Source organism: Saccopteryx leptura, chromosome X (assembly GCF_036850995.1).
Source record: "Saccopteryx leptura isolate mSacLep1 chromosome X, mSacLep1_pri_phased_curated, whole genome shotgun sequence".
Lineage (NCBI taxonomy): Eukaryota > Metazoa > Chordata > Mammalia > Chiroptera > Emballonuridae > Saccopteryx > Saccopteryx leptura.
Window position 1 is genome coordinate 20450291 of NC_089516.1, and position 22980 is coordinate 20473270.

Genomic DNA, 22980 nt, shown 5'->3' on the forward strand with positions numbered 1-22980 from the left:
GCCACTGCAGGAAAAACATAACAGTAGTGAACTTGAAAACATACCATTAGGAACTATACAAAAATAGTGAAGAAGACTGAAAAAAAATGAACAGAGCATCACTGAGCTATAGGACAATATTGAGTTGTCTAATATATATGTAAATGGAGCTCTCAAAAGTGATGGTGTTACATAAACAGAAAAAAATATTTTAAAGAAACAAGGCCCAAAATTTGTCTAAATTTTATGAAGAATGTAAACCCAAGTCTCAAAATATTCAGAGATGCACAAGCACAAGAAACATGCAGAAAAATACACCATAGCACACCACAATTAAATTCTTTAAAACCAGTGATAAACAGAAAGGTTTTAAAAAGAGCCAGAGATTAAAATACCTTATATACAAGGGCAGGGGTCCCCAAACTATGGCCCGCATGCTGCATGCGGCCCCCTGAGGCTATTTATCCAGCCCCCACTGCACTTCCGGAAGGGGCACCTCTTTTATTGATGGTCAGTGAGAGGAGCATAGTTCCCATTGAAATACTGGTCAACTTGTTGATTTAAATTTACTTGTTCTTTATTTAAAATATTGTATTTGTTCCCATTTTGTTTTTTTACTTTAAAATAAGATAAGTGCAGTGTGCATAGGGATTTGTTCATAGTTTTTTTTATAGTCTTGCCCTCCAACGGTCTGAGGGACAGTAAACTGGCCCCCTGTGTAAAAAGTTTGGGAACCCCTGTACAAGGGAATAAGAATTACAGCAGAACTCACATTAGATTCAATGCAAGTGATAAGACACTGGAGCAACAACTTTAAAGCAAAAGTAAAAAAATAATAATAAAAACTATAAACCTTGAATTATAGTACACCTGTGAAAATATCTTTCAAAAGCAAAAATAAATTAAAAATGTTTTCAAACTTACTAAAGCTAACATAATGTCTCACCAAGACTTGTATTACAAAAGACAATGTTAAAGGAATTCCTTGGTTAGGATGAAAATGATATTAGATAAAAAACTGGATTTTCATAAAGGAATGAAGAGCATCAGATGTAGCAAAGGCAGAATTTTAAAATTATTTTAATACTCTTTGAAATACAATTGTCTCTTTAAACTCGAAAGAATAATAATGCAGTGTGGGATCTACAGCATATATAGAAGTGAAATGCATGTCAACAATAGGCTAAGATGAGGGGAGAGGGAGTGGCTGTAAGATACTTCTACCATAGGTGAAGTATAAGGTTAACTTAAGGACTATAAGTTAAATATATGTCCTAAAAACTGAAAGCAATCAATTTTTTTTTTTTACAGAGGCAGAGATAGACAGGGACAGACAGACAGGAACGGAGAGAGATGAGAAGTATCAATCATCAGTTTCTCATTGCGCATTGCGACTTCTTAGTTGTTCATTGATCGCTTTCTCACATGTGCCTTGACCGTGGGCCTTCAGCAGACCGAGTAACCCCCTGCTGGAGCCAGCGACCTTGGGTCCAAGCTGGTGAGCTCTTTGCTCAAGCCAGATGAGCCCGCGCTCAAGCTGGCGACCTTGGGGTCTCGAACCTGGGTCCTTCTGCATCCCAGTCTGATGCTCTATCCACTGCGCCACCACCTGGTCAGGCTGAAAGCAATCAATTTAAAAGAAGAATTATTGCTAATTAGATAACAAAGGAAATAAAATTAAAGCATAAAAATACTCATTCCAAAAACAAAAACAAACAAGAAAACACAGAATAGAAGGAAGGAAGAAAATAAATAATTGATGTATTTATTAGATACAATAACCAGAAGGTAGATTTAAACCCAACCATGTCAATAATTACATTTAAGTTTAAGTAACTTAAGTATCCCAATAAGTAGTAGAAATTGTCAGAATAATATAAAAAGGAAGACAGAACCATAGACCAAACCAAAAAAAAAAAAAAACATTTTTAATATAAAGACAAAAAGAAGTTAAAAGTAATAGAATAAGAAAAGGTACAACCCATTAACACTAATCAAAAAAAGGCCAAATGGGCTATACTAACATCAGAAAAAATAGATTTCAGAACTAAGAATATCCTTATTGTGACTAAGAGGCTACTTTTAATAACATATGTCCTGAAAAATAAAATATTGTAAATTAATACTCAAATGTATATTCTGGTCATTATCCATCTTTTGTCTTTCCTGACCTTTACTTTCTTCAGGTATGTGAGGAGGTATTTGCAATCAAAGATTCTTAATTCTTGAACATTATTAGAAGTCTTGATTGTAGTAAGGTTTTCATCACTGAACATTGTCAAACTATTTGACAACTCATGGGTAATACTTTTGATAGTATTCATGAATGGTATAAAATATGACTGTTACAATAATCACATTTCTTATAAAACTGGAATTCTAGGGTTTTATTTCAATATCAGTAACCAGGTATTTTATAAAAGTTTATAAACTATTGAATAAAATAAAGATCTCACAATAACTCAGTAGTTTTATTGCGTGGTCCAAATAAATGTCTTCCGAGAAAATCTGATTAAACATTTTAAAAAGAGAGTTCACTTTTAAATTTCTACATTGGTAGGTAGACCTATAGGGAGATGAAAACTTGTTTCAATGCTAAGCAACAGATGGCAGATAAAAGATATTCTCATACACCGTCAGCCAGGCAGGATAAATTGTTCAAATATATTTTAACAGCTGCTAAAACAAATAGAGGTACAGAGGAGATAAAACAAATAAAGAAAAGAATTTCAAATGATCCTATGGAGACTAATTAAGGAATTGTGCAAGTTTCAAAGATATGCATTTCTGTAAATTCTATCTTTGTCTAGGTTCTTAATTGTTTTATTTAAATATCTGAGAACTGCTATTCTTTCTCCTGGTGCTCTGTCCATTTTTTTTTTTTTTGTATTTTTTGTATTTTTCTGAAGTTGGAAATGGGAAGGCAGTCAGACAGACTCCCGCATGCGCCCGACCGGGATCCACCCGGACGCCCACCAGGGGGTGATGCTCTGCCCATCTGGGGCATTGCTCTGTTGCAACCAGAGTCATTCTAGCACCTGAGGCAGAGGCCACAGAGCCATCCCCAGCACCCGGGCCAACTTTGCTCCAATGGAGCCTTGGCTGCAGAAAGGGAAGAGAGAGACAGAGAGGAAGGAGAGGGGGAGGGATGGAGAAGCAGATGGGTGCCTCTTCTGTGTGCCCTGGCCGGTAATCGAACCTGGGACTCCCGCACGCCAGGCCGACGCTTTACCACTGAGCCAACTGGCCGGGCTTCTGTCCATTTTAAAGAACTATCAAAATATTCACAGCCCCCTCCTGGGGGAACATGAAACTTAAGTTAACCAAGTCTAGGTCAGTTTCTAGTTAAAGAAGTGATTGTTCACAACATTGAAATGCATATCCTAATTGACTCGTGGAACTGACTTGGCAGCTGTAAGGTTTGAAGTCACACTGAATCACAGGGTGGTATGTTGAGAAAAATAATGGTCCAAGAGTCAGGTCTTTGTTGTGGGCGTAACACTTAGGAAGCCCTGGTATATTACTCTGAACTTCACAGCTCAATTTCCTTATTTATACATGGAGGAAAGCATTCCTTCCCTGCCTATCTCAGAGGCTTTTTATGTGGATCAAATTATATATAAGATATAAAACATTTGCTAATAGTGAATAGAGAAAAAAGAAGAAATGTATAATAAACAAAAAATAAAGTATTTATGAATCATAAATATTTTAAATTTTATGGTTTCAATATTTTATAAATTTGAGATACATTTTATCCTTTTATTATTCACTTTCATTATTGTATCATTTTATTATTTTATCATTTATCATTTTATTATTAAAACTACTCTTTGAATTATTTAAGGAAAATATTTCTAGCTTAAAAAAAAAACTGAAAAATGTTTGTCCAAGTTCAACCTCTGATACATAACATAGTCACCGACCTATCTTTTGTATAAGAAAGACTTTTCACAACAATTCAGAAAATGGAATAATCTGTCTTCTAAAGAAATGAGTTCTACTTCCATAAAGATTTTAAGAAAAAGCCCTAGCCAGTGGCTTAGTGGATAGAGCATTAGCCTGGCCTCTGGACATCACTGGTTCGATTCCAGGTCAGGGTACACAAGAGGAACGACCATCTGTTTCTCTTCCCCTCCCTCACCCCCTTCCCTCTCTCTTCCCCTCTCACAGTCAGTGGCTTGATTGGTTCCAGCGTCAGTCCTGGGCACTGAGGACAGTTCAGTTGGTCTGAGCTTCAGGTTCAGGAGCTGAGGATAGCTCGGTTGTTTCTGCCCCAGATGGTGGTTGCCAGGTAGATCCCAGTCAGAGTGCATGCGGGAGTCTGTTTCAATATCTTCCCTTCTCTCACCTAAAAAAATATTTTAAAAAATTAAAGGGATTATTTCTGCATTGAAAAGGAGATAAAGGAATACTGAATAAACCCCAGGCTGCCAAAAGTGCCCATGTCAGAAAAAGTGCTACAGAACCCTGAGGCCTAGTCACTCTCCTACATAATGAGGCTTGGCCTTGATTTACAGGCAAAGGCACGATCTGAGCCAACTGTGAGAAGCAGAGGAGAGGAAGGCTTCCACAGATTGGAGAGTTCTATAGGATAGGAAAAAAACAATGTATCCCACCATCCTCTGGATGTAACACGTGAATAGTATTTACCCCAGCTGACAATGGCAGTGGACATTCTGGTGTCTAGTTTAGAACATGAAGTAAGCAGCCACTGTTCTGGAACACTAACCAAGTCTGGTCCAATTCTGGTTTGATGAACTAATGAAAGATTTAAGGTCAACATAGCACACACAGGCACACATACACACACACATCTTTGATATTCTGCCAAGGTAATAACGATTCTTATTTCACCACTTTTACAATATTAAGTTGTATACACTACAATATCAATATGTACCTATAATAATGAAATGTAAATTTCCACACCTGTGCATAATCCAAACAATTAAATGGACCTGAGTTTACCTATGAGATACTTGTGTTCACTGAAAAAGAAATTTTTCAGCAATTATTTTTTGAAAGAAAAGCAAATATTCCCTAGAGGTATACATCCCAGTATTTTCTTTGTCATTTTTTTAGTGAGAGGACAGAGAGAGAGACAGGAAGGGAGAGAGATGAGAAGCATCAACTTATAGTTGCGGCACTTTAGTTGTTCACTGATTGCTTTCTCATATGTGCCTTGACCAGGGGCTCAAGGCGAACTATTGATCCCTTGCTCAAACTAGTGACCTTGAGCTCAAGCCAGTGACCATGGACTCATGTCTCTGATACCACGTTGAAGCAGATGACCTGCATTCAAACGGGTGAGCCTGTGCTCAAGCCACATGTGTCTGCACTCAAACCAGCAACCTCAGGGCTTTGAAGCCGGGACCTCAGTGTTTCAGGTTTATGCTCTATCCACTGTGCCACCACCGGTCGGGCTATGCCCCAGTAATTTCTTTAGTTATTTTTTTTAAGTGAGAGGAGAGAAGATAATGAGACCCCTGCAGGTGCCCTGACCAGGATCCACCCAGCAACCCCCATATTGGGCCAATGCTCAGACCAATTGAGCTATCCTCAGTACCTGGAGCGACACTCAAACCAAGTCACTGGCTGCAAGAGGAGAAGAGGGAAAGGAGAAAAGAGAGAGAAGTCAGAGAGGGTGAAGAAGAGAAGCAGATGGTCACTTCTCTTGTGTGCCTTGACTGGGGATCTAACCCAGGGTGTCTGTAAACCAGGAGATGCTCTAGCCACTAAGCCAACTGGACAGGGCCTATTTTCTTTAGTTTTAAATAGTACTTTAAAATTTAAAAATTGTTATCAAAGCACTGTTTTCTTCTAAGTTTCTAATAAAGACATTTCTAAGATAGTACTTTATTACTAATAATATATAGTAAAAAAGATAATAATCATATATTAAACTATTAAGCCATATGAGAGTTCTATGAGGTAGATACAATTATTATTTCCTTTTCCAAATAGAAGTTTGAAATTTAGAGAGATTAAAGTACTTGGCCAAGGTCACAAAAATGGAGCAGTCTGGATTTGAACTAATTCATTTATTAGGTCATAGCTGTATGTGATAGCTGTACAGCAGAAACCATTGCAAGGAATTTGCTTACACTGTCCTATTTAATCCACTGTAATCCCACTAATTTAGTACTATTATGATGTTCTTTACAGACGAGTAAACAGATTAGTAGAGTCTCTCAGGTAGGGTACCACAGATCTGGCATTCTCCCCAAGGAGTTTGACTCCAAAGCCAAGAGTTTAATTCCTGCATGCTACTGCTTCTGCAAGTAAAAAGGGTACTTAAATGCCTTGTGTGCAGAAATATTATGATCATCTTATCTTTCATCGCAACATAGGAACAGAAATGCTTCCAATTCTTCAAATGTATTCTATTTTTCATTGGTATGGAGTAACTCTCTTAGGAATGTGAAACACATTAAGAATTTTAAGAACATCCACTCACTTGAGCATCATGTTGGGTTATATAGATCTAAGTCCAGTCAATGTGTGCTACCACAAAACCTCATTAGATAGAAAATTCTGTGCTGCTAAATATAGGTGCACAGTAAAAACCTCTCATATTAAAAGGGAAAAGAGTCCAACTACTTAGAGAACTAAAAGCAATTAAGTTGTAAAATTGCATTTTCACAATATTATATATCCTTATTTTACTTTTCCACAAACAAGGAGGGGCCATCATTTGGTAACATTTCCCGAAAACCCCAAAAACAGTCTACCTAGTATTTGCTTCTTCTACAATATACATTATACAAATAATTTCTGTGTTATTCCTGCCAAAAAAGCATAACCTAAAACTAATCATAAGGAAATAGCAGACTAACTTCAACTGAGAGACAGTCTACAAAATAACTTAACAATATGATTCTAAAATATAAATCATGAAAGGCAAGGAAGTTTGAGGAATTGTTCCAGATTAAAGAAGACTAAAGAAATAAAACAAGTTAATGCAATGTGGGTCCTGGATTGGATAACAGACATGGGAGATTTTTTTTTTTCTAAAAAAGACATTATTGAGACAACTGGCAAAATTTGAATCATATCTGTGCATTAGCTGTTTATATTATATATATTATATCACGGTCAAGTTCTTGATTTAAATAATTGTGCTATGGTGATGTAAGAGAATATCTTTGTTTTAAGAAAATAATTAGAGATAAAGGGACATTATTTTTGCAACTCTCAAATATGTCAGAAAAATATATATCCCAATCCACTGTTTGTTTTTAAATCCATTTTGCATTCTTTAGCCACTATTAAATTCTACATGGATTCAATGGGTGCCAAGAGCCAATATATTTATTTTTGAAGCTTTGACATGCATTAGAATTTTAAAAGATATGACTGTAAGATTCGAAATGACATTTATTATATTCACCTTATTAAGAATATGGCTTTTAATGATTATTTCTCTATAAACCATATCTATAGTTTGAAACCCTGTTATATCTTAGAAATTGTCTTGGCTTCTCTAAGCAACATGAGAAAGTAGGGGTCTGGTGACATTTGGTCAATATGATTTGCCTCTCGGCTCTCATCCTTATCAAGTCTAATCTCCAGCTTCCCTGGTTATTTCTTCACTAGCTGTGAACATCCTGGATAGTCCATGAGGTACTGGACTCTCATCCCAAGATGATTTAGAGCCTGTCAGTATACTAATCTTGATGTGTCTTCTACCTCGCCTTAAGTCTCAAATTCTTAAAACTCTCCGATCTGACCTTAAAATAGCTCATAACATAGTTTTTCCATGAATATATGGATCTTCAGATGAAGAGACACACTTAGGCTCTCAAACCTCTATACTCTTGTTTAGTTTTAAAATAATAAAAATTAAAAAGTCTCATTTTTATACTCTACTGATTATTATTTTTGTATTTTTCTGAAGTGAGAAGCAGAGGGTGGGGGAGGGAGGCAGACAGACAGACTCTCGCATGCGCCCAACCAGGATCCACCTGGTATGCCCACCAGGGGGCGATACTCTCCCAATCTGAGGCGTTGTTACATGGTGGCTGAAGCCATTCTAGGGCTTGAGGCAGAGGCCATGGAGCCGTCCTCAGTGTCTGGGCCAACTTTGCTCCAATGGAGCCTTGGCTGCGGGAGGGAAAGAGAGAGATAGAGAGGAGAGGGGGAGGGGTGGAGAAGCAGATGGGCGCTTCTCCTGTGTGCCCTGGTGAGGAATTGAACCTGAGACATCCACACACCGGGCCGACACTCTACGGCTGAGCCAACTGGCCAGGGTTTATTGACTTTTTAAGTGCTAGATTAAGCCCTGTACTCTGACAGTTTCTGAGGGATAACTTTTTGAAAGAATTAGAAATTATTTGGTCAAAGTAGGTAATTAGTTTTTACATATTATAAGAATCAGTGTACCTTTACTGATTCTCCCTTGGGGATGAAAATCTTAAAGTGATCCTCAGATATGTTCACTATGAATCTTATTCCTCAAATAATGTGAGTATAAATAAAAGGGAACTTTAAATACCTCCATGCTTTGTCTTTTGGGGGGAAATCCATCTTATAATATGCTATGGACTGCAAAACACTTAACTACCCTTGCTTTGAAGAATTGAAAAATGGTCATCTTAACTACTGGTTGATAAGGACAACCAAAAGATCATGAACTAAAGGAAACAATAAAAAGTCACAAACAGACAAGTTCCATTGAAAACACCCTAAATACATAGTAATTTTCTCAGTTTATACTTATGACTTTACTGTTTGTCAAAGTTATACCAATGTTTTCTAAAAAACAGATGAGTGGTAGACTTCAGCACCCAAACCACTCTGACCCAACACCAGCACACCTTATTTTTGTTCCATCATAGTTTCCAGGCATCTTACATTGTACATTTTCATACCTAGTAAATATTGTTGGTTTTTTTTAGCCTCTTTCATTCTGTAATTCCCTCATCAATTGCAACCTCCCAACTTCCTGGTTTCTACCAAATTCTTATCCATAGTTTAAGCATCAAGTACAATATCTCCTTCCCACTCACAGTAAAATTAAATGTTGTCTCACAGCACTTGCACACATACGGACTATTGACTTTATTAATCTTGGGCAAGTGTGGTGGTTAATACTGTGTGCTAATCTGACTCTGCCAGGATACCCAGATATTTGATCAAACATTTTAATAAATGTTTCTTTGAAGGTACTTTTTTATATGAGAGTAACACCTGAACCAGAAGACTTTGAATAAAGCAGATGACTCCTCATAATATGGTGGGCCTCATCTAATCAGTTGAAGACCTTAATTTAAAAAAATGACCTCCCCCTAAGAAAAGGAAATTCTGCCAGTAGTCTGACTTTGGATTTGAACTGCATCATAAACTTTTTATTCACTCTCTAGCTTGCTGATCTAATGTGCAGATTTTGTGCTTGCCATCCTGCACAATTATGGGAGCCATTTCCTTAAAATGTCCATATATATATATATATATATATATATATATATATATATATATATATTCAGACAGATATATACCTACTTATTTATATCCATATCCATTTCCATATCTATATCTACACATCCCATTATTTTTGTTTCTTTGGAGAATTCTTACTAAGCTAACACAGGGAGGACACTGAAATATTTGATATTGACTCTGTACTTTTCTTTATCTTTTCTACAATTAAGATTCTCCCGGGCCCTGGCCGGTTGGCTCAGTGGTAGAGCATCGGCCTGGCGTGCAGAAGTCCCGGGTTCAATTCCCGGCCAGGGCACACAGGAGAAGCCCCCATCTGCTTCTCCACCCCTCCCCCCTCCTTCCTCTCTGTCTCTCTCTTCCCCTCCCGCAGCCGAGGCTCCATTGGAGCAAAGATGGCCGGGCGCTGGGGATGGCTCCTTGGCCTCTGCCCCAGGCGCTGGAGTGGCTCTGGTCGCGGCAGAGTGACGCCCCGGAGGGGCAGAGCATCGCCCCCTGGTGGGCAGAGCGTCGTCCCTGGTGGGCGTGCCCGGTGGATCCCGGTCGGGCGCATGCGGGAGTCTGTCTGACTGTCTCTCCCCGTTTCCAGCTTCAGAAAAAAAAAAAAAAAAAAAAAAAAAAAAAAATATATATATATATATATATATATATATATATATATATATATATATAAAAATTCTCCCGGAATTTAAATATAAAATAATGCAAAAGCTTTTTTTAAATTGGATTCACAAACACTAAAATGCTAACAATTGTTATCTTAGGGCAACTTTTATTACTTCTTCTTTGCTTTACTCTCTATTTTCAAAGTATTTTATAAAGAACTGTATTGCTTATGTTAAATAGAAAAAAAGGTCACATTCTGTGACAAAAACCTCTTTAAGCATGTTGGAAATTCCATTTATCCCCAAGGCTATTTGCACCTTGGTTTGAAGGCAGGTGAATAAATGCTTGAGGTCAGTCCTGTTGAAAGGTCAATAGGAAATGTGATACACACACACACACACACACACACACACACACACACACACACACTAATTTTACATATATATTGAACTGGAGAATGTGTAGCCATCAATGGCAGTGGCTGTGGGTCCAGCAGGCCATAGTTTAAAAATTTTTTAAAATATGTCAGACTTTTCTTTTGTTTGAAATATAACAATTTTCAAATGATGGCAACTAACCAAAAAAAAGAAAAATTAACCACTTTTCTTCCCAAATAATCATTGAGGACTCTGGTTTCTGGCCTCAAGCTGATACCCTTTAAAAATGATTTAATGTCTCAGAAATAAATTGATTTAGTATACCCCACCAAGAATATCATCTTTCAGAGGAGTACTGCATGCTTATACACGTTGTTGACTAGATTATGGGTTTCGGAGGCAGGATTAAAGAAATGCAAATATCCACTGATGTACAACAATTTACTTCACTTGAAGCAGAGTGGTTCTTTAATAATGTTTGTCTGTCTCTTTTAGTCAGTTAAAAGTTTTTCTCAAGCTAAAATTTACTCACATAACTCTAGGCTATTTTTAAAACATATATGAACAACAAGCTAAGAAATCTCAAGGAGCCTGACCAGGCGGTGGTGCAATGGATAGAGCGTAGGACTGGGATGCAGAGGACCCAAGTTCAAAACTCCGAGGTCCCCATTTTGAGCAAGGGATCATCTGGTTTGAGCATGGGCTCACCAGCTTGAGCACACGATCACTGACTTGAGCCCCAAAGTCGCTGGTTCGAAGCCCGAAGTTGCTGGCTTGAGCAAGGGGTCACTCACTCTGCTGTAGCTCCCCCCCCCCGGCTCAAGGCACATTTGAGAAAGCAATCAATAAACAACTAAGGTGCCACAGTGAAGAACTGATGCTTCTCATCTCTCTCCCTTCCTGTTTGTCCCTATCTGTCCATCTCTCTGTCTCTGTCACAAAACAAACAAACAAACAAAAAGATATTTCAAGGAGATCTCTTGCTGACACAGTTGTTTGAATCTGTGGTTTTCTAAGGAGGTTGGTATTGCTCATTCCGGGGGTACATTTTCAATTACCAGATTGATGGTTGAGCAGTACTAGTACTGGAATGAAGTAGGCAGAGGTACAGAGAAGCTCCAGATTGTCCCAAATTTAAAGGACTACCCTGCCCCGCTCCTGAATTTCAAGCATCCCCAGTGAATGCTCAAGAATGTGAAAAGCCTCTTCATCAGTGAGGGTAGCTTCACTCCATTTTTCATAGAAACACAAAGCATTATTTGTAAAGCTTTAAAACCACCTGAATTTTCTAGATATGCAACTTTCATGTAGATTGAGGAAAGCTGGGCTTTGCTCTCTTGAGAATTTGCAAGAATTGCTCACTCTTCCAGAAAGGTATGCCAATGAAGGCAATGCTGCCCATGGTATTTGACTAGCCCATACTACACAGCTGTATCTGTTGGGATAATTATAATAAGTCCAGTGAGTCTATGGATAGTTACAAGCATCGATCTCATTATGTGTTCTAGGACATGCCTAAGCACTTACACACTGAAATACTTTCTTTCAAAAAAAAATAATACAGTGCTTGCCATTTATGTCACGTTTATATTAGAGGATTATGGTGCGTTTAAAAATTTATGTTTGTCAGTAGGTTGTATTATCTATAATTTTTATTTCAGAATATTAAATGAGGCATTTAAATATTTATTATGCAAAGAGATTGTTAGGTCCAATTCAGTTGAGAAACACTAACTTAGAATCTATCCTGATTGATGAGCCTAATCCATATTCATGTCCTCAAGGTTAGAATGCAGTGCAGTCATTCCACCTCCGAAATAAAATGTTTAATTTTTGCCAAATTATGGACTTACAAAAATTGAAACATCATTTGTGAAAACTTTATGAAAGCTTTCTGTTTAGAAATTTAAAGACTTGATTTCCCACCTACTATTTTTTGTCATCAAACAGGTTGTAAGTACGCTTAGTCTACCACTCTCCATTGTTATGGCTTGGACTATCTCAAAGAAGAAATAGTTAAAACACCTTTAGTGTATGCATGAAGCACTTAGAAAATCTGATTTATGCGCACATCTCTACCAGGGAACTTCAGTCCTTAATAACACTTTGAAGACTATTGCAGTCTAATGCCAAAATCATAACCCCGTGAGGGACAGTGCCATCCTCTGATTTTTAGGTTATGTGTGAAGCACTTGTATACCAAGCTTAAAATGTTATTCTCTCATTGAAATTTAACTACTAATCCTATTCTGGGAGAATTAAGGAGTTTTTGTTATTAATGATATAAGACAGTTTAAATTCTCCTTTAAATTGACCTTTAGAACTTTTTGTAAGTTCTGCCTAGAAGTCAGATTCCACTGTATGCTTATCAAAACCAATTAAGCAAGTCACCTTCTTAAATGAAGCATGAAATTTCAGAAAGAAAACAAGAGTAATGGTAAATATAGGAAGGGGCCACCCACCTGGCCAATTAGAGGAGCTAAATTAATTCTGGATGAATCAATAGGCTGAGGCCACAAGAAACCAATTTCATCTGCCAGAAAGATCTCACAATGTCATCTGAACCTACCTAAGCTATTCAAGTCTGCAGCGGGCTTTCTTTTCATTGTGTGGTTACAGACTTTTGAAAACCTAATTAGAATGCAGCATAATAGACAAACAACCAACAAATAAATGCATTTAAAATTTTTTCTCTCCAACTTTTACTTTTATGTTGCCATCCTACTCACACTGCTTTTTTTTAGCTTTTGAAATATAAGTCATGTACCATACAATTAATTTGCAGCATACAATTCAACCCTCAAACCTGTTGCCATGCGTCATCAATCCAAATCATCCTTTCCCCTCTCCAGGCCTAAGAAACCCTATTCTACTTCCTATCTCTATAAATTTGCCCATTTGGGACATTTCCTATAAATAAATCATACAATATGTACTTTTTTGTGACTGAGTTATTTTACAAATCATAATATTTTCAAAATTCATCCATGTTGTAACATGTATTGGTACTAATTTTTTTTCCTTGGTATAGATCAATAATGTCCTACTATATGGATATACCACATTCTGTTTACTTATTCACTAACTGGTAGACATTTGAGTATTCCCACTTTGTCTTTTATAAATAATGCAGCAATGAACATTTATGTACAGCTTGTGTGTGGATATATGTTTTAATTTCTGTTGAGCATATGCCTAGGGTTTCTTGCTAAATCATATACAGTGATACCTTGGTTTTTCTTGATAATCCATCTGAAAACAATAGACAAAATCTGAAACCAATGAAAACCGAGGCAATTATTTCCATATGAATCAATGTAAATCCAATTACTGTATTAGCACTCGCAATCAATAAAAAAACACACAAAAACACTGGAAAGCAATGGAATTGTTTGGCTAGAAGTGCGAGGTGATTCTCACACAACGAGAAATAATGCCACACCGAGCAGGAGAACATGTGGGTCGCCCTTTTTTTCCACAAAATTAGCAGCGAGGTCAGGTGGGAACACGGATGAAATTCGAGGCAACCGATGAAAACCGAGACAAACTTTTCGCAGAAAAAATCCATAGAAACTTAAACCGACTATAACTGAAGTAAACATAAACCGAGGTATTACTGTAGTAACTGTTTAATCATTTGAAGACCCACCAACAATTTTCCAAAGTAGCTGCATCCATTTTATGTTTCCACAAGCAATGTGCAAAGGTACCAATTTCTATACATCTATGTCAAATCTTGCCAGTGTTCACATTTTATATTATAGTGATCACACAGGAGTAGAGTGGTGTCTCATTGTGTGTGTGTGTGTGTGTGTATGTGTGTGTGTTTTAAGTGAGAGGAGGGAAGATAAACAGACTCCCACATGTGCCCCAACTGGTATCCAACCGGCAACCCTCTTCTGGAGCCAATGTTCTGCCCATCTGGGGGCCAGGCTCACAACCAAACTATCTTTAGCACCTGAGGAAGAGGCTCGAGGGAACCACATGCAATGCCTAGAATAACATGCTTGAATCAACAGAACCATGGCTGTGGAAAGGGAAGAGAGAGAAAGAGAGAGAAAGGGGAAGGAGAGAGGGAGAATCAGATGGTCGCCTCTCCTGTGTGCCCTGACTAGGAATGGAACTCGGGACATCCTTACGCAGTGGTCCATGGTCTACTGCTGAGACAGCCAGCCAGTATCTCATTGTGGTTTTGAATTACATTACCCTCATGACTAAGGACATTAAGCCTCTTGTGGTTTTTGTTTGTTTGTTTTTTGTGTTGTTGTTGTTGTTGTTTGGTCATGTGCACATCTTCTTTGGAGAAACATGTATTCAAATATTTTCCTCATTTTTAATTAGGTTATTTGACTTTCTGATCGAGTTGTAAGAGTTGTTTATAGCTTCCAGATATCAGTCCCTTATCAGATATATGATTTACAAATATTTTCTATGAATTTTCACTTCTTCAATGGTGTCCTTTCAAGCAGAACAGTCTTAATTTTTACGCAGTCAAATTTATTTTTTGTCATTTGTGCTTTAGAGATCATATCTGAGAAACCATAACCTAATCCAAACTCGCAGTCATTCCTACATTTTCTTCTAAGAGTTTTATAGTTTTAGCACTAACATTTAGGTCTATGATCTATTTTGAGTTAATTTTTATATGCTTTATTCTAAAAATTGCAAGACCTCCTCCAGGGTAGGAAATATACAACAGAAAATGTAGCTTCCCTTAAAAAGTGCTAATCATAGTGTGTCACCATTCAATGTTTGCCCTAAGAACCTAAATTCAGGGATTCCACTGTGACTGCCACAGATAATTTAAGAATCATGAAAATGACCACAAAGTTCCACAAGCTTTAAGAGGAATCACTGGAGGCCTGACTTGTGGTGGTGCAGTGGATAAACATCAACTTGGAACGCTGAGGTCGCCAGGTCAAAAACCCTGGGCTTGCACATATGGGAGTTGATGCTTCCTGCTCCTCCCTCCCTCTTCTCTCTCTCTCTCTCTCTCTCTCTCTCTCTCAAATGAATAAATAAAAATCTTAAAAGAAAGAGGAATCACTGAATATCTAAATGTCATTTGGCAAGTCATCTTTTGGACTTCAATTTCCTCATTAGTAAAATGGTAATTAATATAGGAGGGCTCTTACACAGCTGTAATATAAAATGAGTAATAAAAAATATGTAAAGTGCTCAGCACATACTTGGCACATAGCAATCATATTACAGCTCTTTAATAACAACATTTTTATTATTATATTATTAATATTATTACTATCTCATTTAATCTCCTTAACAAACTCTGTCCCAGCCATGTTTTATCAGTCACAGTCTGGTCAGGAAAACAAAATTTCAATAGAAATAATTTAATACGCCTGACCTGTGGTGGCGCAGTGGATCAAGCATCGACCTGGAACACTGAGGTCGCTGGTTCAAAACCCTGGGCTTGCCTGGTCAAGGCACATATGGGAGTTGATGCTTCCTGCTCCTCCCCCCTTCTCTCTCTGTCTCTCTTATCTAAAATGAATGAATGAATGAATGAATAAATAAATAAATAAATAAATAAATAAATAAATAAATAAATAAGAAATAATTTAATACAGGCAACTAGATGCAGAAGTTATCAGAGAGGCTGAGAAAAAGGGCACGATGAGAGAACCTAGAGAATAAAACCTATAGGAAACTCCTGCCAATGCTAAAGCTAGAGGAAGAAAAATAAAGAAATTGTTTTAGTTGATCTCCGAAGACAGGATTCTCAAGAGAGCTAGAAAACTTGAAATAGGGGATATCTGAGATGTGATCCTAGCAAGAATTGGAAACCTGGGAGGGGCTACAATAAAGAGGAGGGCCCAGGTGGAACTGACGCCAGAGAAAAGAATATGCCAGCAGAAGTTTTTTTAAAAAATTCTTGAACTTATTGTGGTGACATTGGTTAATAACATTATATAGGTTTCAGGTGTATAATTCTATAACACATCTGTATATTGTATTGTGTGTTCACCACTCCAAGTCAAGTCTTCTTCCATCACCTTCTATCAGCCCTTTAACCCCTGCACCTCCCCAGACCCAACTTTCTCTCTCATAGTCACCACGCTGCTATCTCTGTCTTTCAGTTTTTTATTTTCTTTGCTTAATCCCTTCACCTTTTTCACCCAGCCCCTGCCTCAACACCTCAACACCCCTCCCCTGTGACAGGTGTCAGTTTGTTTTCTGTATCTATAAATCTGTTTCTATTTTGTTTGTTGATTTCTTTTGCTCACTCGATTCTACATATAAGTAAAATCAGATATTTATGTTTTTCTGAGAGCCTTATTTCACTTCGTATAATACTCTCCAGGTTCATACATGTTGTCACAAAATATAAGATTTCCTTCTTTTTTTACAGCTGAATAGTATTCCATTGTGTACCACAGCTTTTTTATTCACTCCTCTACTGATAAGCACTTGGACTGCTTCAAAATCTTGGCTATTGTAAAAAGTGCCACAGTGAACCTTCAGGTGCATATATTCTTTCAAATCAGTGTTTTGTGTTTCTTTGCATATATTCCTAGAAGCAGAATCATTGGATCATATGGAAGTTCTATTTTTAATTTTCTGAGGTAACTCCATACTGCTTTGAATAAAGGTTGCACCAATCGGCATTCCCACCAAGAGTGCAGGAGGGTTCCCTTTTCTCCACATCCTCACCAATACTTGTTTGTTGATTTATTAATGAAAGCCATTCTAACAGGTGTGAGGTGATATCACACATTATTTTTAATTTAAATTTATCTGATTAGTGACATTAATCATCATTTTTTGTGACAGAGACAGAGACAAGGTCAGATAAGGACAGACAGACAGGAAGGGAGAGATGAGAAGCATCAACTCTTTATTGTGGTACCTTAGTTGTTCACTGATTACTTTCTCATATGTGCCTTGACTAGGGGGGCTATAGCAGACAGAGTGACCACTTGCTCAAGCCAGCAATCTTGGCCATCAGGCCAGCAGCAACCTTTTGGCTCAGGCCAGCGACCATGGAGTCATGTCTATGATCCCATGCTCAAGCCATTGACCCTGAACTCAAGTTGGTGAGCTTTGCTCAAACCAGATGAGTCCACACTCAAGCTGGTGACCTCGAGGTTTTGAACCTGGGACCTCCATGAACCAGTCTGATGCTCTATCTACTGTGCCACTGCCTGGTCAGGATTGAGCATCTTTTCATATGTGTATTGGCCATCTGTATGTCCTCTTGGGAGAGGTGTCTACTCAGGTCCTTTACCCATTTTTAATTGACTATTTCTCTTTGTGGTGTTGAGTTTTATAAATTCTTTATAAATTTTTAATATTAACCTCAAATCAGGTGTATCATTGGAAAATCTGTTCTCCCATTCAGTGGGCTGTCTTTTTATTTTGTGGATGATTTCCTTTGCTGTGAAACCCTTTTAGTTGGATATAGTCCTGTTTGTTTATTTTTCTTTTTGTTGATCTTGCCCAAGGAGATATATCATAATGGATTAAAGACTTAAATGTTAGCCCCGCAACCATAAAAATCCTAGGAGAAAGCATAATCAGTAAAATCTGGGCCATTCCTCATACCCCAGTAGAATCTTAAAACAGTGGGAGATACTCAGGGCTCTGCTGGTGCCAACACCCAAGGCAAAGTAAAAGGGAAGAGATAATCTGGTTTCTCCCCTAGTCCTGCCTTCCAGTGTTCTGTCACTGCCACTCATTGGCTAAACCTAAACAGAAGCAAGGCTGCATAACAAAACTTATATAGCAAGGTCGGACATCCCCCCCCTCAAAAAAAAAACAAAAACAAAAACAAAAAAACAGAGTAAACAATGGCTGAGAATGTAGCTGAGAGCAAACATGCAGACATCTGGCAGAGAGGCTAAGTATATGTAAGAATTTTATCTCATCACTGCAGAGTCAGGATTTGGCTTATCAATGCTCTCTTTCTACCCTAATATGAAAGCTCTCTAGAATTTTTAAGGAAAAGGTAATGGAGAATGCCTGGAGTAATCTCAGTAATAATATATAGAGACTTGATGGGGGCAAGGGCGTGGGGATATGGGTATAAAGAGGGACAAATATAAGGTGATAGAAAATGTTTTGACTTTGGGTGATGGGTACAAAACATAATCAACAGTTCAAATGTTATGGAAATGTTTACCTAAAACCTATGTACTCATTGATAAACATTACCCTGTTAAATTTAATTTTCTAAAAACACACACACACACACACACACACACACACACACACACACACACACACACACATATATATATATATATATATATATATATATATATATGTGATATATCACCATATATATATGGTGATAAATTTAGTGATTAAGGTAGCACTGTGCTTTCTAATGGAGGCTCAGATAATTTTCTTATTTGTGCTAAAACAATGAAAATCATACAAATAATTTGATTATTTCTGACTTCTGTTGTTGCTTAAAAGAGCCAATTATACTTACAATGATAAATATACAAGAAGAGAGAGGGGGAGAGAGGAAAAGAAAGAAAGAGGGAGAGAGAAATCTTAAATATAGTGAGTTGGGTTCATCATTTTACTCAGTTTGTGGTACAACATCCCATGCATTGAAACAGTTCTGTCCATATGAATTGATTAAAAATATGAATAATACCCCCTTTCCCTCATACCTTACTCTCAATTTTTTCCTCATCTTTGTGTACCATTTAAATTGAATTTTTTCTTTTCTTGAAAAATGTATATTGTTTTACATGCACATACTTTTAATACATGCAAAGTGGTAGGTAAATATTAGTTATTGTTCTGTTTATTAGTTCTTGTCACTAAACTCCATCAATGCTTTAAGATCTATACAAGTTGCTCTTTTTTTTTCTCTCAAGTGAGAAGTGGGGAGTGGAGGCAGAGACAGAATCCCACATGTGCCCGACCAGGATCCACCCAGAAGCCCACTAGGGGTCGATGCTCTGCCCATCTGGTGTGTTGCTCTGCTGCAACCTGAGCCATTCTAGCACCTGAGGTGGAGGCCATGGAGCCGTCCTCAGTGCCCAGGCCAACTTTGCTCCTATGGAGTCTTGGTTGTAGGAGGAGAAGAGAGAGATAGAGAGAAAGAAGAAGGGAAAGGGTGGAGAAGCAGATGGGCACCTCTCCTATGTGCCATGGCCGGGAATTGAACCCAGGACATCTACAAGCTGAGCTGACACTCTACCACTGAACCAACCAGCCAGGGCTACACAAGTTGCTCTTTGCACATCTAATCAATCTGCTGCTTTTAAGTGCTCATCTATTTCAAGTTGCATCTACCACTTTTTCCTGACCATTCTCCCAGGGACAGACATGTAGACAGCCGGAATCTCCCAAACATGCAACCAGTATTTCCATAAACATCCTGCACATGGACCCTTATTACCTTTAGGAAAGTTTCCCTGGAATATACACGCCATCAGAAAACTGCCAAAGCTTGGTTATGTATATTTTTTATTTTACTGTGTAGTGCAGATTGCTCTCTTAAATGCCTGCACTGGTCTACAGTTTCAAAAGCAATAATGAGGGTTTCTATATCCCCAAATCTCTGACTGACCTTGACACAATCCTATTTTTTAATTATTGCCAGTCTAATAGGTGTAGAGTGACCTTATTTTTCTGTATCTATTTCTCTAAGTAAATAATTTAGAGAATCTCATTGCATGCTTGTTACTTTTTTGAGGTTTTCTCTTTGGTAAATTGCATGTATAAATCCTTGAGCGATTATTTTATGTAACTGAAAATATCTTTTGCTTCTTTATTTGGAGGTGATTTTATATGAAAGATACAGCCCTTCCCTTTTTATTGAATTTATTGGGGTGACATACAAGTTTCAAGCATGCAATTCAGCAAAACCTCGCCTACACACTGCATCATGTGCCCATTGCCCAAAACAAAGTGTCTTTCTGTCCCCATTTATACCCCTTTTGCCCAACCTCCAATGAGCCTGAGCCCTCTCTCCCTCTGGGTAACACTACACTTTTGTCAGTGTCTGTTTCTTGCTTAATCCTTTCAACTTCTTTCCTCCAGCTCCCAATTTCCTCTCTTCTGTCAGCTGTCAGTCACTTCCATGTGTCCATGCCTCTGTTTCTATTTTGTTCGTCAGTTTATTTTGCTCATTAGACACCACATATAAGTGAAATTTTTATGGTATTTGTCTTTCTCTGCCTGGCTTATTTAATTTAGCATCATTCCAGGTCCACACATGCTGCCACAAAAGGTAAACTTCCCTTCTTTTTATGGCTGAGTACTATTTCATTGTGTAATTGTACCACAGTTTTTTGTTTGTTTTTAGTGAGAGAGATAGACATGGACAGACAGACACGAAGGGAGAGAGATGAGAAACATCAACTTGCTGCAGCATCTTAGTGGTTCATTGATTGCTTTCTCATATGTGCTTTGACTGAGGGACTTCAGCTGAGCTAGTGACCTCTTGCTCAAGCCAGTGACCTTGGGGTTTCGAACCTGGGTCTTTAGTTTCACAGGCCAACACTCCATCCACTGCATCACTGACGGGTCAGGCTGTATCACAATTTTTCTATCCACTCATCTACTGATGGGCACTTGGGCTGCTTCCAAATCTTGGCTATGGTAAAACAGCACTGCAATGAACATACAGTTGTATATATTATTTCAAATTAGTGTTTTGGGTTTCTTTGGCTATAATTCCAGAAGTAGGATCCTATGATAATAAGAAAGTTTCATTTTTAATTTATTTTGAGGAAACTACATACTGCTTTCCCCAGTGGCTAAACCAAGCTACATTCCCACCAACAGTGCACAAGACTTCACTATGCTTCAAATCCTTGCATTATATTTTGAAAGTATATTTTCACTTCCACATTTACTGCAGCACTATTTATTCACAATAACCAAGATATGGAAACAATATCAATGTCCATCTATACATGAATGGATGAAAAAAGAGTGGTATATACACAAAATGGGCTTCTAAAACATAAATTTCAGGTCTTCCTTGATAAATTTAAGATTTTCTCTTCTTTTTGCAAAATTAAAAAAAAATTCAATGATCCTTCTACATTACTATGGTGATAGATCTTTCAACAGGATGTGAACTGAAACTGACTAAGTTCAATTTAAACATGTGACATAATCCGGTTTAATACAAGTTTCAAATTGAAGTGGGTCAATTCAAGTAGGGAGTCAGCTAAGGGCAAAAGTACTAACAACTCAGGATTCTGAAGCAATGCTGTTCAATAAATATATAAGCTTCCTTTAAAATTCAGAAATGTGGAGGGCTATAGAAAAATGACAAAGATATAATCACACTTTTTAAAAACAATAATTTAGAGCAAAATAAATTTTATTTCAGAGGCAAAGTTGGATAATAAAATAAGTATCAGTAGAGACAGTGGGTATATGAAAATTCTATACTTTCTGCTTACTTTTACTATGAACCTAAAACTGCTTTAATTTTTTTTAATTTTTTAATTTTTTAATTTTATTTATTCATTTTAGAGAGGAGAGAGAGAGAGAGAGAGAGAGAGAGAGAGAGAGAGGAGAGAGAGATAGGGGGGAGGAGCTGGAAGCATCAACTCCCATTATGTGCCCTGACCAGGCAAGCCCAGGGTTTCGAACCGGCGACCTCAGCATTTCCAGGTCGACGTTTTATCCACTGCGCCACCACAGGCCAGGCAAAAACTGCTTTAAAAATAAAATTTGCCTGACCAGGCAGTGGCGCAGTGGATAGAGCGCCAAACTGGGATGCAGAGGATCCAGGTTCGAGACCCCGAGGTCACCAGCTTGAGTGTGAGTTCATCTAGTTTGAACAAAAGCTCACCAGCTTGGACCCAAGGTCGCTGGCTTAAGCAAGGGGTTACTCGGTCTGCTGAAGGCCCACAGTCAAGGCACATATGAGAAAGCAATCAATGAACAACTAAGGTGTCGCAATGAAAAACTGATGATTGATGCTTCTCATCTCTCTCCATTCCTATCTGTCTGTCCTTATCTGTCCCTCTCTCTGACTCTCTCTCTCTCTGATTCTGTAAAAAAATAATAATAATTCAAAAATAGCATAATAAATCAGTGACTGGACTCTTCATGACAAATATCCCCACTTAAATTGGAACTAGAAATATCTTTAAAATAATTGCATTATCCACTTTGAAAAAAAAAAGTTGTCGTGCAAAGCAATTTAATAAATCCTTCATTGATCTATACATACAAGAGTACTCTTCCGCCTGACCAGGCGGTGGCACAGTGGATAGAGCGTCGGACTGGGATGCTGAGGACCCAGGTTCGAGACCCTGAGGTTGCTAGCTTGAACGTGGGCTCATGTGGTTTGAACAAAAGCTCATCAGCTTGGACCCAAGGTTGCTGGCTCGAGCAAGAGGTTATTCGGTCTGCTGAAGGCCCACGGTCAAGGCACATATGAGAAAGCAATCAATGAACAACTAAGGTGTCGCAACAAAAAACTGATGATTGATGCTTCTCATCTCTCTCTGTCCCTATCTATCCCTCTCTCTGAGTTTCTCTCTGAAAAAGAAAAAAAAAGAGTACTCTTCCTAGAAAAAGGAATCATTAATTTGGAAATGAGTCTTCTTTTGTTGGGTATGCACAGATG